This window comes from Bos grunniens, chromosome 14, assembly GCF_055505025.1.
Source record: "Bos grunniens cultivar Pamir isolate PY7600 chromosome 14, Bosgru_T2T1.0, whole genome shotgun sequence".
NCBI classification, from domain to species: domain Eukaryota; kingdom Metazoa; phylum Chordata; class Mammalia; order Artiodactyla; family Bovidae; genus Bos; species Bos grunniens.
In genome coordinates, this window is record NC_141178.1 from 75,654,387 (window position 1) to 75,672,182 (window position 17,796).

General features: G+C 50.2%; 1 protein-coding gene across 7 annotated transcripts in view; it reads right to left on the minus strand.

The window, feature by feature from the left end:
- Positions 1 to 17,796, minus strand: part of ST3GAL1 (ST3 beta-galactoside alpha-2,3-sialyltransferase 1) — a 92,782-nt gene that overhangs the window by 47,258 nt on the left and 27,728 nt on the right. Inside the window, exon 3 of one of the 7 annotated variants that reach the window (XR_015140334.1) lies at positions 6,081 to 16,632. The exons of the other annotated variants lie outside the window; for them this stretch is intronic. The gene's annotated coding sequence lies outside the window, so the exon portion shown is untranslated. Of the gene's footprint in view, positions 1 to 6,080; positions 16,633 to 17,796 lie in introns of those variants that run through there. 7 annotated transcript variants of the gene reach the window in all.

Consider the following 17,796-nt stretch of genomic DNA (forward strand, 5'->3'; position numbering starts at 1 on the left):
CCCTAGACTGCCTGAGATTTCACAGGCAGACTCTAAAGACACCAGTTCAAGGGCAATCAGACTGCCCAGGCATTCGGCTGGAGGGACCCTTCAGAGCGAGGCCAGAGCTGGTCTCTGCACCCTTGGTGCTGAAAGCTTTAGTTCAGCAAGTACACAAAAAGCTCCCCTGGGGGCAGGAGTGCCCTGGCCACCCTGCCCACTGCGCACCAGCTGTTTCCTGCTGATTGGTGATGGGTCAGAATTTGCTGTCTGCTGCATTCTTTTTCAAGCTTTTGTAGAAACCATTCCAGGGTCATTTACAACGGCACAGTCACTGGATAGTCCCAGGGAGGAGGCCTAGAAGCCCTGGTCTCACCCCCAGACTCTGCCATTACCAGCTCTGTGACTTAGAGCTGGTGGTGCCTTTCCTTCTCTGGGCTTCAGCTCCTGCCTCGGAACAAGGTGAAGTTAGGAGCCCATTGGGATAGGCTCAGTCTTGTCTCTCAGTCATGTCTGACTCTTTGTGATCCCTTGTATTGTAGCCCGCCAGGCTCCTCTGTCCATGGGATTCTCCAAGCAAGAAAACTGGAGTGGGTTGCCATTCCATTCTCCAGATGATCTTCCTGACCCAGGGACTGAACCCAGGTCTCCTGTATTCTTTACCACTTAGGCACTGGGAAAGCCCAGTGGCATGTCAGACCATGATTTATCTTACCCAGGAACTTTGATTCTGACCCTCAGTTTCCTGATCTGTCAAATGTGCTAAATCAGAGGATGTGGAAACTTCTGCCTCACAAAGGTATTTTGTCTGTGCCATACGTGTGTCGGAGAAGGCAATGGCACCCCACTCCAGTACTCTTGCCTGGAAACTCCCATGGGCAAAGGAGTCTGGTAGGCTGCAGTCCATGGGGTCGCTTGGAGTCAGACATGACTGAGCGACTTCACTTTCACTTTTTGCTTTCATGCATTGGAGAAGGAAATGGCAACCCACTCCAGTACTCTTGCCTGGAGAATCCCAGGGATGGGGGAGCCTGGTTCGCTTCCATCTATGGGATCGCACAGAGTCGGACACAACTGAAGCGACTTAGCAGCAGCATACGTGTGTGTGTGCACACGCTCAGTCACTCAGTTGTGTCCAACTCTTTTGTGACCCCATGGGCTGCAGCCTGTCAGGCTCTGTCCATGGGATTTTCTAGGCAAGAATACTGGAGTGGGTTGCCAGTTCTTCCCACAGAGGATCTTCCCAACCCAGGGATCGAACCCAAGTCTCCAGCGTCTGTTGCACCGTAGGCAGATTCTTTATTGCTGAGCCACCAGCGATAGGCCCCTGTGTCGTACAGCCATTGACAAAACTCTGAATTAACTATAATTTTAAAAAAATCAGAAAGCTTATCATAAAAATCTGGCTCTCTAGCTTTTTTTAATAAAGAAGGAGAAAATTATGGAAGTCTGAGCTCCCATTCCCCAAAGCAACAATTCCCTGCAGTGAGCAGCAGCCATGACCTTTGGTCAGACCTTGCTTCATTTCCCAGTTTGCCGCAGGCCTTAATCATCCCTATTGTCTTCGTACCACCCACATGGTCACTATGAACATAGGGGACTAGGGCTCCTGGATGAAAGGTCCTGAAGGTCCCCTCTGCTCCTGCTTTTGGTGACTTTCCTGATATTTTTCATCCTCACTGGTGCTCCCCTGCCATCCCCTGGGGTAGAGAGTGGAGGGCCACCAGCTTGAGGCTGTGACCTCCAGGGCTGTTTCCCCCATGCTAAGGAAGAGGGAGGCCCTGCCTCTGCCAGGATTCCAGTCCCCTGGTCAGCGGAAAGATGATCGCCTCCAGAACACACCAACCAGCCATCAGGCCACAGGGAGCTCCCTGCTGCCGCTGCAGCCTCCTATAATTACCTGCAGTGTGTAATAAAGCCCCGCTGAGAAACCTTAGAAAGGACTCCACAAGGAGAAGTGTTTCCTGGGTAATTTCCTGATCATAGAATTTCAGGGGTAGAAGGGACTTTATAAAAGCTTCTAGACCAACCCACCATCTGATGCTTCAATCTCCTCCAGAGCGGCTGACATGATACCTTCCATCAAATCCTGATGATGTGCCCATCAGGAGCTGAAAATATAAAAAAGGCAGCAAAGGCGGCCCTGCCCGCAAGTCCTCCCAGGCTGGGGAGGCCAGTCTGGCAAACAGACAGTGAGGAGGCAGGATGTGCTCAGTGGTGTCTGACTCTTTGGGACCCCAACACGCTGTAGCCCGCCAGGCCCCAATGTCCATGGGGATTCTCCAGGTGAGAATGCTGGAGTGGGTTGCCATTTCCCTCTCCAGGACACAGGATGGCATGGGCTCTGATTCTCAACAGCCACCACGAACTCAGCCCATACTGTACGCCAAACGCTCTGCATAAATCATCTCAGCGAATTCTCAGGAAAGCTCTTCCTCGTTTGCAGGTGAGGACTCTGAAGCTCAGAGAGGTTAAGGCCCTTGGTCAAGGTTGCACAGCTTATAGGTGCTGGAGCAGGCTTTGAACCCAGCGATATGAGACTCCAGAACTGGGTCTGTAAACACAACCCTTCTGGAAGGGTGGCTGGGGAGCAGAGAGGGGAGGCTGGGACCCAGAGCCTGCCGAAGGGACAGATGTCTGTCCTGAGTCCAGAAACAGACACAGAAGAGAGAGTGAGCCCAAGTGGGAGAGGAGCCAGGCAGAGGGCAAGACAGCCCCAGGGGTCTGGGGCCTCGGTAGCCATCAGAGAAATGCCAGTAAAAACAGAATGAGACACCACTTGACACCTATTAGCCTGGCAAAAAATTAGCAGGCACTGTGATGCCAAGTGTTGGTGGGCGGACATGGGAAGTCACGCCCTGCGGATGGGAAGGCGAACTCGGCAATGGTCCTCAGACACGACCTGGCAATAGTGTGGCAAAAGTTACACGCAGGCATCCTCTATGCCCCAGCAGTTCCGCTCCCAGCTATCCAAAGTGCTCAGGAGTCTATCTGGAATGCTCTCATGCATGGAAGAAAAATTCTGGTTCACAAAGAATTTTTTAAAACATGGGGAAGTGTTTCTGTTGTAATTACAAGGGGGCAGGAGGCAGAAAATACATGGGATGAAAACAGAGCCACCTCATAGGGTAACCCAAGAAAGGCCGAGGATTACATGCTAGGCACGTTTAATTCAATAAATCAATGTGGTCAAGTCTTGTTACTACAAATAATCATGTTTTAGGGACCTTTGATCTGAAATTTCCAATTTCCCCTGTTCATTCAATACACATTTACTGAATACCTGTTGTATGCAGGTAATGGATCAGGCGGTAGGGCAGTGTGGGTGCTCAGTTGCTCAGTCAAGTTCAATTCTTTGCAAATCGGACAAAGAATTTTCAGTGTCTATCCTATTGACTGTACCCTGCCAAGCTCCTCTGTCCATGAGATTTCCCAGGCAAAAGTACCAGAGTGGGCAGCCATTTCCTTCTCTAGGGGATCTTCTCAATCCAGGGATTGAACCCACTTTGAACCCACATCCTGCATTGGCAGGCAGATTCTTTACCACTGAGTCACCTGGAAAGCCCTACAGCAAGGAGTAAAATGGATGAAGAGATCTTAAGTTCTAGGTGAAAGAGAGACTCATCAGAGAAATAAATGAGCAACAGGTCAGATGTCCAGAGACCATCCTTAGAGATTAAAGAACGGAGGACGGGAGGAGAAGGCAGGGAGTGGGTGTGTGCCCACACAGCTGCACTGCTTTGTGGATGAAAATGTTAGTTGCTCAGGGTATCTGACTCTTTGCAACTTCATCGACAGTAGCCCTCCAGGCTCCTCTTTCCATGGAATTCTCTAGGCAAGAATACGGGATTGGGTTGCCATTCCCTTCTCCAGGGGATCTTCCCAACTCAAGGATGGAACCCGAGTCTCCCACACTGCAGGCAGATTCTTTACCATCTGAGTCACCAAGGAAGCGATATTCGACAGTGAATCCCATCTTGCTGGAGGCAGCCCCCTATGCCAGCAGCACAAAGGCTTCAGTGTCCTGCCTTGTCTGCCTTCCGCGGGGAGGGGAGTCCTAGTCATTCTCGCTTCAAGTGAAACTTAACTGAGCTCATCAGGACGCCTAGAGCTGCTTCTCATTCATCAGAAAGAAAGGCCGAGTCTTGTCCAGCTGGTACCTTTCCTTTGAGTTGGGTACAGGTGGTTTCAGATTCTTTCAGCAGCAGCGCGAGCCCCTCGCAGCAGAGGCACGGTTCCTGCCAGCTCTGCTCACCAGTCTCCAACAAGAGGACCTTCACGTGCAGCATCCAAAGCCTCAACAAGTGCTCAGCTTCTGCCCCTGGGGTCACCAGCTAGGAATCAGCTCTCAGAAACGACTCGACATGTGGACAGTTTTGTACCCGGAGAGGTTTATCATCATGTTATTTTTTTTCTTTCAGTCTCATCGAGATGTAACTGACCAAAACCACTGTGTAAGTTTAAGGTGTACGACATCACAGTTTGACTTACATACATCAGGAAATGATAAGTTTAATGAACATCCATCTTCTCATATAGATACAAAATTAAAAGAAACAGAATAAAACTTTGAGATGAGAACTTTTAGGATTGAGCCTCTTAACATTTTTCATGTCAGTATATAATACATGGGCTTCCCAGGTGGCGCTAGTGGTAAAGAACCCGCCTGCCAAGGCAGGAGATGTAATCAGAGGCGGGTTCAGTATCTGGGTCGGGAAGATTCCCTGGAGGAGGGCATGGCAACCCACTCCAATATTCTTGTCTGAGAAAATCCCATGGACAGAGGAGCCTGGTGGGCTACAGTCCAGAAGGGTCACAAAGAGTCGGACACGACTGAAGCGACTTAGCATGCTTACGTATAATGCATAGCAGTGTTAATTATGACTTCCCCAATGGCTCAGTGGTGAAGAATCTGCCTGCAATGCAGGAGATTCAGATGAGGGTTTGATCCCTGGGTCGGGAAGATGCCCTGGAGGAGGAACTGGCCACCTGCTCCAGTATTCTTCCCTGAACTCCCATGGACAGAGGAGCCTGGCAGGCTGCAGCCTATAGGGTGGCAAAGAGTCGGACACGACTGAGCAGAAACACAATGAGTGTTAGTTATATTTATTATGTTGCACGTTACATCCCTAGGACTAATTTATCTTATAACTGGAAGTTTTTACCTTTTTCTTTCATTCAAATCTTTCTCCCTTACCTTCCCACCTCTGGTAACCACAAATCTGATCTCTTGTTTGAAGTGCAATTTTTTTTTTTTATTATTTTTGAAGTGTAATTGACCTACAGTGCCATGTTAGTTTCTGATGCATAGCATGGAGACATTTTTCTTTATATTTCAAAACGATCATCATGATAAGTCTAGTTTTGATACGTCACAATACAAAGATATTATATAGTTAGTGCCTATATTCCCCACACTGAATATTTCATACCTGTAACATTTACTTTGCAACTGGAAGTGTGAACCTCTTAATCTCCTTCACCTTTTTCTTTTCTCCCTTCCCTCCTTCTCCTTGGCAACCGCTAGTTTGTTCTCTGTTTTAATATCTCTGCTTCTGTTTCATATGTTCATTTGTTTAATGTTTTTAGATTCCACATAAGTGAAGTCATACAGTATTTATCTTTCTGTATGACTTATTTCACTTAGCATAATACCCTCTAAGTCCGCCCACTTTAGGTGGCAATATTTCATTTTTTACGGCTGAGTAATATTCCTGTGTGTGTGTGTGTGTGTGTGTGTGTGTACACCACATGTAATATGTATATATATATCACATCTTCTTTATCCATCATCATGTTATTTTTAATAGTAAAATGCCACAGAGCTCCAACATGCTCCACCTTAAGGAAATTACTAAGTGCACCATAGTCTGCGCAAATATCTGTTATACCGTGCAAAACTCTGCATCTTTAACAATGCTCATGAAGAATTTAAAACAAGAGGAAACATTTGCTATACTCTTAAATTGTTAAAAGACAATGGAAACAGTATTAGAATCAGATGACAGTTTTAACACTAGAGGAACCAAAACACATACAGTGAAAGAGAATTCTCTGAAATGCTAAAATAGGTACTTTCCTGGAGGGGTGGTTCTGTGGAATTTTTCTTTTTTTTTCACATTTTCTTCTCTTTTCAGGATTCTCTTCACTGATCATGGCTACTTTTATGATCATGAACTAGAACTACCAACGCTCCCCAACCTTAAAAACTGTTGGTACCTTCAAAACCTTCTCCAGCCACCCAATGCTTGGCCCTGGGACCCTGACCTAGCAATCTTCCGAGGCTGTATTTACTGAGAAAATCTCCCAGGATTTAGGATTTCATTACCAGAAGCTTAGACCCAAAGAAGAGAAGGAAAAGTAGGATGCAATATACGATGTCAGCAAAGGTCTATGAGAATGCAGGCCCAGCCAGGGTGGGCCTGGCTTCCAGGAAGAAGTGCTTGGGCACACCATCCCTGCATTCTGAGGCTCCCTAGGGCCCACCCAGCCCCCAGAACCTCTCTCCAATCCCAACCGAAAGCCCGGGACAGCGTCACTTTCACCCAGGAGCACAGAAAAGTCCTTGCTCATCTTTCCAAGCTCCGTCAGGGCTCCACACGGGTGAAGCTCCTTGCACTGTCCCTGTGGGGACATACTACAGTGTCATGCAGCGTATGCCACAGCAGAAGGTCTGAGGCCCAGAGAGGTCAGTCAACTTGCCCGAGGCCACACAGCTGGTGAGAGACAAAACCTGGGACTCAGGCTTCTGCTCTGACCCCTGGAGGACTTCACCCCATGCCACAGCTGGCCCAGGAGCCCAGTGCTGGCATCCAGAAGCCTGGCTTCCACTCCCAGCAGAGTCACTCAGCAGCTGTGGAGGTTGTGCTAGTTAACCCTGGGGAGGCCAGGTTCCATCTGTGAGCTGGAGGCAAATCTGATGCTGACCCCAGGGCTTAAACGCTAAGCCAGCGGTACGTTGTCAGCACACGATCAATGCTGTCGCTCGTTATCACCTTTGTCCTCCCCGGAGTAAGGTCGCTCTCTAGCCTCACGGTGTTCGCCAGCTCACTGCCTCTCACCCTTCTAAGGCCCCCACCCCAGGCCAAGGAAAGAGCATCCCTGGATCTGTCCCCAGTCCTGATGGCTCATCGGGTAAAGAATCCGCCTGCAGTGCAGGAGACACAGGTTCAATCCCTGGGTGGGTGAAGATCCCTTGGAGAAGGAAATGGCCACTCACTCCAGCATGCTTGTCTGTGAGCGCCGCAGTAGAGAGACCGGGACAGAATCACAAGAGGAGAAGTCAACTCTGAGACATGAGCAGAGTGTTTCCAAACTGTTTCTTGGCTCATTGTGGCTGCCTTCTGGCCAACTGTGCTCCGTTCCCGTCTAATTCCAAACAGATGGGCCGGGGCCCCACCCCCACCCTGCTCAGTCGCACCCCGTCTAGGGGCCTCCAGCCTTTGGACCAGAACCGAGGAGAGCCGCCCAGCTTCCCGGGGAGGGTGTGGTGCAGCCCTTCCCGGGGGGTTGCGCTGTCCTTCGAACATCCCAGGGGCGGAGGACCAACGGGCCCGCCCTGCCCCGGGCTTGCGTTTGCACACGGCACAGGTGACACCCACGCAGGTGCACGCTGTCACTCCCTCCACGCTGAGAGGCAGGAAAGCCTAGCGGTTCAGCATGTGAACTCCTGGGCCAGCTTCCCCAAGTCTGAATCTGGCGCTGCCAAATCTTTGCTGGGCACCCCTGGGCAAGTCTCTCAACCTCTCTGTGCCTTTTTCCCTCTCTGTGTAAAGAGGGGTGGTGATGCTAAAACTAGCACCTACCTCAAAGGGGGCCCTGCAAGGATGGGACACCCGGCTGGAAAGTGGTAGAACCAGAACACAACCCAGCAGTGTGCCCAGGATAGCGCTTTAACCACCAGGCAACACTGCCGCCTCCAGCTGACATTACTGTTTCGCAGGCAAGTTGACCCCCCCAGCTTCCTTTAGTTCTTCCAAAGGTAGCCTTACCTTGCTTGGAAGGCAGGTCTGAGCCATGAGCAACGTGCATTCTGACAAGTCCCTAAGCTGAAGATTCTACCACCTTTGCAGACACGACAACTTGCTAGCCCTGGGCACCAGAGACCTGCACCCTCCTGTTCCCTCTTCATCACTCATTGCCTAGCAAGCACCCACGGTCTGGGCTCCCACAGATTGTCCAAGATCAAGGGGAAGGAAGTTGGAAAGAGTGGATGATGACTTCAAGGCTCACCAGGCATCAGGAGCCAGCAAATCCACGCAGAGGCTTTATGAAAAGCTTGGTCTAATCACAGAGTTCGCTTCAACAAGCTAACGTCTTCCTTTCCATCCAGACATCTGTCTCCACACAAAGAGGGCTTCCACCCAGGGGCTGGGGGCCTAATTGCTGCGGGTTCCTGAGATACAATTACTTGTCAGAGAGAAACAGGGCGAATCCTGGGACTTGCAGGCAACAGAGAAACCACTGTAAAACCCTGCAATTATAGGGCAGGAACAAAAAAGGGAGCTGTCATGGCCCCTGGGGTGGAAATAGCTCAGCGTGGTTTCCTGGGTTTGCAGTACTGCCCAAGCCGAGGTCAGAGCGGCCACTCACGGGAGGAATCATGGGAGAGGTTCTGCAGCAGAGCGAAGTGGGAGGGGTGCTCATGGCTCCCTGGTGCAGAGGTGATGAGGGAGGGAGAAGCAGGGAGCAGATGAGGATGGGGGACCAGAGGGCACACTTGCTGAGGACCAAGGACTCCGGGATGGCATGACACATACGTCATTGCACTTAGTTCTCAGAACAACTCAGCCACCTGGGGCCTTGTAGCACCAGTTGCCAGATGAGAAACCAGAGAGTCAGAGATTTGCTCCAGCCTATCAGAGTACAGGAAAAATATCAATAACCTCGGATATGCAGATGACGCCACCCTTACGGCAGAAAGTGAAGAGGAACTAAAGAGCCTCTTGATGAAGGTGAAAGGGGAGAGTGAAAAAGCTGGCTTAAAACTCAACATTCAGAAAACTAAGATCATGGCATCCGGTCCCATTGCTTTATGGCAAATAGATGGGGAAACAGTGGAAACAGTGACAGACTTTATTTTTTTGGGCTCCAAAATCACTGCAGATGGTGACTGCAGCCATGAAATTAAAAGACGCTTGCTCCTAGGAAGGAAAGTTAAGACAAACCTAGACAGCATATTATAAAGCAGAGACATTACTTTGCCAACAAAGGTCCATCTAGTCAAAACTATAGTTTTTCCAGTAGTCATGTACGGACGTCAAAGTTGGACCATAAAGAAGGCTGAGCGGTGAAGAATTGATGCTTTTGAACTGTGGTGTTGAAGAAGACTCTTCAGAGTCCCCTGGACTGCAAGGAGATCCAACCAGTCCATCCTAAAGGAAATCAACCCTAAATATTCACTGGAAGGACCGATGCTGAAGCTGAAGCTGAAGCTCCAATACTTTGGCTACCTTATTCGAAGGGCCAACTCATTAGAAAAGACCCTGATGCTGGAAACGATTGAAGGCAGGAGGAGAAGGGGATGATAGAGGATGAAATGGTTGGATGGCATCACTGACTTGATGGACATGAGTTTGAGCAAGCTCCGGGAGATGGTGAAGGACAGGAGCCTGGCTTGCTGCAGTCCATGCGGGGTCACAAAGAGTCAGATACGACTAAGTAACTGAACAACAACAATCAGATACTGATTCTTGAGCCCAGATCTGGCCGGATCCAGGCCCAGATACCCATCCATGTTAACTAAGGTGCACAGCCATATTGCCACTGCCTGGAGAAGGGGTTGCTTCTTAATAAAGGCTAAGATGAGAGTTAGTAGTAGTCTGGGTTGTATTTTTCTACAAGTCCCAAGCCAAAGGAGAGGTTTGGGTTTGGTGGATAAAGTACTGGGCTGGAAATCAACCCTTGGATTCAAATATTGCCTCTGTCACCAATGCTGCGTCATCTCGGGCAAGTTACTTCAGTTCTCTGTGTAACCATGTACCAGCTCGAGAAAGGGGGCTGGGTTGGCGGGTGAATTTGATCCACTCCACTTCCCTCCAGCTCTGTATGCTTTCTCTTGCATGTCAGTTTGCCCTGGGGGTTATGAGCCAAAGCTCGGTGTCAGAACACTGGGTTCAAATTCGAGCTCTGCTCCTGTGCGGTTCAACCTCTATGATGCAGAAGGCCTTGTGTAACATCAGGATAATAATATCCATAGCACAGGCAGTTACGGCAATTAAATAATGTGTGTGAACAGTGAATAGTGTGTGAATCGTACTTGGAGCACACAAGCTGCTGTGTGTGCTCCTGCCTAAGTATACGTCAGGACTCAAGCCACTCAGACCCCAGAACATTCTAGTGCAGGATGGGATCCGCTTACCTCCTGGGGGGTCTCACACCTCAATGCCTCCTTTTCAGGGACTAAGAGCAGACAGGAAGTTCCAGGTGCCCCCAGCCCCCATCACAGCTCTGCGGTTAAGGCCGGGTGTCTCAGAAGTCTGTGGGCTGCGGCCAGGGGGGAGGCATTCCTAGGCTGTTAGGGGTCGGGAGGGCTGAGCCGAATCCTCCCAGCGCCACCTCGAGGGGATGGATGATCTGCACCCCCTTAAAACCAGTGCAGCAAAGATGCACTGGAGGAGGGGATTTAGTGACTCGCCCAGGGGTCCCACAGCCCATGACTGGCCCCTCCCCAGCATTTGGTGCTGGGAGGGAAGGGGCAGGTCCAGCCTGGCTTACTAGGCTCAGGACCTGCAGGAATGTCATCGCCTCGCTCACTGACCCGTCCTGTGTCCTAGCAGCTGGCCCTGTGTTGGGCACATGCCAGTCACGGAGGGTGCGACTCTGGGTGCAAACGCTGCGCTCAGGAAGAGCTCCTGCCCAGCGACCGGGGGCCCCACAGTGACAGCAAACAGGGTGTGCGTGTGCCGGTCAAGCTGTTTCCCTCTGAAGCCAAGGCTGAGTCAAGTCCAGGATTCCGCGAATGGCCACCCGTGGGCCCGATCTGGCCGGCCGCCTGTTTTGGTAAATGACGTTTTGCTGGAACACATCTATGCCTGTTCATCTCTGTACTGCCTGTGGCCACTTCTGCGCGGCCGTGGCATATCTGAGCAGTCACAACACAGACGATCCAGTCCACAAAAACGAAAATGTTTACTATCTCCGGCCGTTTACAGAAAGAGCTCTCTGCCCCTGCTCCGGACCTCCAAGGGCTCTGAAGGCAGGGCCCCGTGAATCCTTCTGACACATCAAAGCCTCCTCTCCTCCGTGGGAGGTGAAAACAGCCACCAAGAGGGGAGGGGCTGGCGCTAAAGGGGAGGGAGCACTGAGGACTGAGGACTGTTTCCCCAGGAGGTGGCCCTTTTGTTGAGTTAGTAAGGGCTGATAGGGGACCTGCTGGGTGAAGAAAATGGAGAAAGGACTTCCCTGGTGGTCCAGTGGCTAAGACTCCGGGCTCCTAGTGCAGGGGTCCTGATTTCGATCCCTGGTGGGGGAACTGGATCTCACATGCCTCAATTAGGTGTTTGCACGCTGCCACTAAAGAGCCTCAACTAGGAGGCACAGCCAAATATTAATAAGCAAGTAAATAAATATTAAAAAAAAATAAATAAAAGAAATAGGGGAAGGGCACTCCAGGCAGAGGGTTGGCCAGGCAAGGACGCGTGGGTGCTGCAAATACTGAGCTGGGAGACAGGTGCACGCCGGGGGCACAGAAGCGCCACACAGTCAGGCATTGAAGGCTCTGGGGGCAAACCTTGCAGTGGTGGGTCCCCCCCTCCAGCTGTCTCCAGCCACAGGGAAGATGACACACACAGAGTTCAGGCTGCCATTCCCTGCCTCATGGAATTTAGCATCTTGTGGGGGAATGTGACAGGCAAACGCCAGGCAGAACCTGCTGAGTGCCTGGGAGGGGCACAAGAGCATCTGAGTGGGTTCTGAGGAAGGGGGAGGTCAAGGTCCATTTGGGGACAGGATGAAAAGAGTCCTAGAGGACAGATGCAATTTGAGAAAGTCCCTAGGGGCTTAGAGGTTGGGGGTGGTGCTCCTGAACAAGGGTAGGAGGTCATGAAACCCAAGACCAGCTGCCACCCACTTGGTGGACAGAAAATTGAAACACCCAGCTAATGGACCTTAATCTGGTAGGTGGATTAATTTCCATCTGAGCTGGAGGATGCGAGGCTAGGGGCCAACGTGGACGACCTCGGATGTTCAGAGGAGGGGCTCCAAGCCCAGTCAAGGGCTCAGGGCTGGTTTCCCAGAAGAGGGGAGGCTGACTAATTACAGGAGGAGGGAATTAACCTCAGGAAGTCATTGAAGTCCATCGAGACAAGGGTCACCCCTGGAGACAAGTGTCACCCAAAGTCCAAGGTGAAACCCCTATAATCTGCCCTCCCCTTCCTCCCTGGTCATCTGGCCCCTCACTCACTCTGCAGGGCCCCCTGAGTCCACTGCTGGTCAGACTCACCAGTCACACTCCTCCTGACCTAGGGCTTGGCCATGGCGGTCCCCTGGTGCCCACCTGGGTCAGATCCTTAGCGCCTCCAGGTCTCTGCTCACCTGTCTACTCTCTGTGTGGCCTCCCCATCACCTGCACCAGCAGCCCCCTCAAACCTTCTCCTCCCCTTGCTTCTCGCTCTCACAGCACTTCCCATTTTCCTACAGATCTTTGAATCCTTTACCTTTGTCTTTTATCAGAAGTCATATATTATTACATTTCCCAAGGGATTGACTGAAGCAGTCCCGGCTTTCTGAACCCTGCCTGGTACAAGGAGGCATCCAGTCAATATTTGTTAGTAGAATTAATGAAAAAAGCAAGAGGAAGAACAGCAACCAGCACTTTATTAAAAGACCCTCCGCCCAAATTCCTTCTTCCTGTGCTCGAATGCTGTGGCTGGATAATTCATGCTGACCTATTTTTTTTTTTTTTCCTCTCTTTGAACCGATGTGTATTTTCAAAGGCTAAGGGAATGCATATGCCTTGGCAAAGCTCACACTGAGAGCTTCTAGACAGAAAGCATTTCAGGAAAACACTCCCCCTGTGAGCCGTGCTGCTGACAGAGCAGCCCCGCGAGCCCCCAGGAGGCGCCTGGGGTTTCTGGGGACTCTCTGGGGCCAGGCACCTGGGACCCCCACTTTGATATCTGCCCCAGCGGCCAGATGTTCTCAGTCAGGCGGCTAAATGAAGACAGTCACTTCACCAGCAAAGGGAGGAAGAGAAAATGAGAAGGATGGTCTGGAGTTGTCACCAAGCCCTTGATCGAGGCTCCAGGGAGCATGAGGGGGACAGACATGTGACCCCACAGCTGAGCTAGCGTCTGGCCATGCTCCACGAGACAGACCCTGAGCACAGTGTGACGGTTCCTGCAGCGCTCCACCCGGGTGAGGGGTCAGAAATGCTGCGCTAGGATGCGGTGCTGGGCTGGGGGATGAATCGGGAGATGGGCAGAGAGATATACACTACTATGAACAAAGTAGATAACTAATGAGAGCCTGTTGTACAGCTGGGAGACTCTACTCAGTGTTCTATGGGGACTAAAAGGGGAAGGATGTTTGCACCCGTATAGCTGATTCACCTTGCTGGACAGCAGAAACCAACACAACCTTATAAAGCCACTACACTCGAATAAAAATTAATTAAAAAAATAGGGCTGTGTTTAAGATTCAAATTCTTAGAAATGAAGTGAAATTGGTGACTCTTGCTGTGGTGACTTAAAATTATTTTTTATTCAGTATATACATATATACACATACATAGTATATGCATGTTGTATGATATGTATACATACATGCACATTGGTATGACATGTATAGAAATACATTTAGACACATATAGTGTTCATATAAAGTATGATAGGTATACACATATGCATACACATATAGCATATATGCACACACGTATATGTGGATACATACATTTAATAAGTACCAAGCGCTGTTCTTTGACTGTTATACATATTCGATCATTTAATTCTCATAATGATCCTGAGAAGTAGGTCCTACTATCCCATTTGATAGAGGCTGGAAGCGAGGCACAGGAGTTACCTTTCCTGCCTAAGGTCACCCAGCTGGGTGCAGGTGACCCTGGGAGCTGACCGCCCCTCCCCTCTCAGCAGCCTGCTTGAAAAGCCAAGCTCTTAACCATGCACTTGTGCTCCGTCAATCATGTTCCAGAGCCGCCAGGGTGTCAATGAGCCCCTTCCAGGGTGTCCATGAGGGCAAAACCATTTTCATGGCAAGACACCACTCGCTTTTTCATTCTCACTGTCTCAGGAACTGACTGTTGCCTCTGTTTCCCAGAGACAGGCAGTGTGGGATTCCAGCACAGACCGAGGCGACAGCAGACTGAGAACTCAGCTGCTTTCCTTTCAGCCAGACATGGAGATTAGTAAGACGATGCTACTTTTCTCACTAAATTTCTGTTTCATTTGGGAAAGTAGCTGTTTTTCATTATAATCAGGCGATAGACCTATTATTGCCAATCTTAAATAAAGCGATAAATATGTAAAGAATGTCTCCTTAAAGACAGAAGACACAAAAGCTATTTGAGACCATCAGTAACATTTAAGACCCTGTAAAGAGGCCTTCAAAACCAACTGTTTAAGAACAGCTGCTATGCTACCAACTGCCCCTCGGGGTTTTTGAAGAGTGCATCTTGGCATTTCCTGCCCAGCTCAGGACTGGCCATGTTGCAGGACACACAGAATCCCGGGCCCCTACTTATAGAACAACAGACGACCCTCCCCTCCAGCTGCTGTGACAGCCAACATGCCTCTTCCTATGTGGAGGAATGTGTCTGTTTGTGTGTGTGCAGCGGGGAGGGCCATTGGACCCAGCTGACAGCAGCAGACCCACTCGCCCTCACAAGCTCTTACTGTTGCCGCCTCCCTCCTGCTCCCAGTTCAGCGGGAATTGTTTTCCAGCTCCCGTCCTCTGGTCTCCCTTCCTCCCTTTGTACCATGACAAAGTCACAACTGATAATACGTGACAGGAACCCCGAAAACATTCTTAGGATCTCTGTCCTGGGAACTTAGCCCAAGGACACAGTCCAAAAGAAATAAAATGCTAAAGCCACTAGATGTTCCGGGCAGTGTTGTTTACAATGATGATTGATGATGATGACCATAGACACTGACATACTTTATACAGAAATATGCTGCCACGGAGATGACTGAGTCAGTGGTACTGCCACCTGAAGGGTCATTACACAACTGTACAGGGCGACAGCTGTTCAGGACAACTCCAGAAACACTCACCCAGTAACCCTTCCTTGACCTGGATACTGGGGGCTCAATGGGGAAGGAGATAGCGCCTGCCCTCAAGGATGTTTCAGTTAAGTGCCTGTCTACCTGCTGAGGTTTCAAAGTACAGGGAACCAATTCCAAACATCTAACCACTCCCCTGTCCCAGGGACCTTCCCTTCAGTCCTTCTCATTTTCTGACGGCCAATCCCCGGGCACTAGGGATATTTTTAGTGCCTGTGACAAAGTGTTTATGAGAAGCCATTGAGCCACAAGGCAGTGTGCCTCTTCCCTGCACAGGCACGGGATATTTTGGCCAAGTGCATTTCAGACAGGCTGGCTCTGGGTCCCTCCCATGTCCTTCTTCCTCTTTCTCATGATCCAAATCTGAAAGGGCTGTGGTGTGCTGTGGTATCCTGATAAGGTGTGCTTGCTTAATTTAGGCTGAGCATGTAGATCTATAAATAGCAGGTGTTCTGAAGGCAGGCAGGCTGAGCTGTGAACAACAGAGATGGTGGACAGTCCCAACGTTAAACAGCCAGAGCCTCTAGACGTGGGATTCCCCCATCTCCAGATCTCCAAATTGTGGCAAGCTGAGTGATGCCCCAGGGGGTGTCCAAGGAGAAAGAAATGATCCCCAAGGGGGACCAGGCCCATGTCCAGCTCAGCAGAGAGGTCAGTGAGCTGGACATCGTGTTGATCAAACCAACAGCCAGGGCTGGCTCTGTGTGGCTGAGACAAGTGGACAAACTGGGCCCGCTTTCAGCGGCTCATGCTTGGCTCTGGAGATGCAGAGCTGCACCTGGCCCAGCTGGCTTCTCAAGAAGTCCCCACGAAGGATGAATCACACATTCCTGTTCCTCATTGAGCTCCTGGGCCAACAGCGAAAACAGACACACACACAGGCCAGGCACCGTAAGGAGTGGAGTCAGCAGGATGAAAGTCAGACGCACACATACACACGGGGACACACACACACGGGATGTTTGGGGGAATGTACAGGACGCAGGGAGGAAAGATTCCCAGAAGAAGCGGTGCTTGAATTGAGTTTTGAAGGAAAGATGATTGAAGCAGGAAGATAAAAGAAGGGCATTCTAGGTGGAGGGCAGAGCAGATAAACATCACATATTCCAAGTCCTGGAGACAGCAAAGCTACTTCATTTAGTATGAACGCTATTTAGGGTAATGAGAACATAGGAAGCATCTGTATCTCTATCTGTATTTATAGCCGTGGTACTATGTACCGTGCTCAGTCGCTCAGTCATGTCCCACTCTTTACGACCCCATAGCCTGTAGCCCTCCAGTCTCCTTCGTCCTTGGGATTTTCCAGGCACGAATACTGGAGTGGGTTGCCATTCCGTTCTCCAGGGGGTCTTCCGGACCTAGGGACTGAAGCTGCATCTCTTGCATCTTCTGCGTTGGCAGGTGGATTCTTTATCTGTGTAGTTGTAAATGCCTGACAATTAGCTCTTTTGATTGCAATGTGAGTGCCTGGCATTAAGCTTTTAATTGTTTAGGCATCTATGTCATAAACACACTGCCACAGATCCACAACTAAAGAGTCACGTGGCCCCACCCATGAAGTTCCTCTTTCTAGAAAGTCTGGGGGATCTAGATAGCTGGCCTTTCTGAGTGCCCTTGCTTTTCCCTACCTACACTTGCTTTATTCCCTCTCTTTTGTTTCAGATTTGCCAATGAGGAGCAACCTTGCAAAACATTAGCCCCTCCCCCCACCAACCCTGGCCCCAGTAAAGGCAGAACCCCCGGTCTGTGCATGGCCCCCACCTCCCTGTGTGGCCCTGGGCATGCCATTTACCTCCAGAACTCCTGAGCCAAAACCTTGTTTGTTTTTGTTTTTCCCTAAGTTCCCTGATGCTTTTGAACCATGGTGTTGGAGAAGACTCTTGAGAGTCCCTTGGAGAGCAAGGAGTTCCAACCAGTCCATTCTAAAGGAGATCAGCCCTGGGTGTTCTTTGGAAGGAATGATGCTAAAGCTGAAACTCCGGTACTTTGGCCACCTCATGCGAAGAGTTGACTCATTGGAAAAGACTCTGATGCTGGGAGGGATTGGGGGCAGGAGGAGAAGGGGACGACAGAGGATGAGATGGCTGGATGGCATCACTGACTCGATGGACGTGAGTTTGAGTGAACTCCGGGAATTGGTGATGGACAGGGAGGCCTGGCGTGCTGCAATTTGTGGGGTCGCAAAGAGTCGGACACGACTGAGCGACTGAACTGATAATGAGGTTCCCTGATGGTCATTGCTGAGGTTCATCTTGTAATCATAATAAGAACTACAAGGCCAGAGAGTAGTGATAAGGCTGAGGATCTTGGCAGATAACCAGGTCATGTTGGCCTTGTCTGTCCTGTGGTGGGATCTGGACTTGGTCCCTAGACCATAAGGGAAATGGTCAGTGAAAGAAGGAAAGGCACAACTCAATGCCCTTCAGGAACAAACATTATTGGTGAACACCCAAATGCTTATCAGCCGGGTCTGAATAGAATAGAAATTGTTTTCTGGAGAATAACTCAGTCTGCGGGCTTGGCTTCTAAAAGGACATTGTTTTGCTGACAAAGCTATGGTTTTCCCAGGAGTCATGTA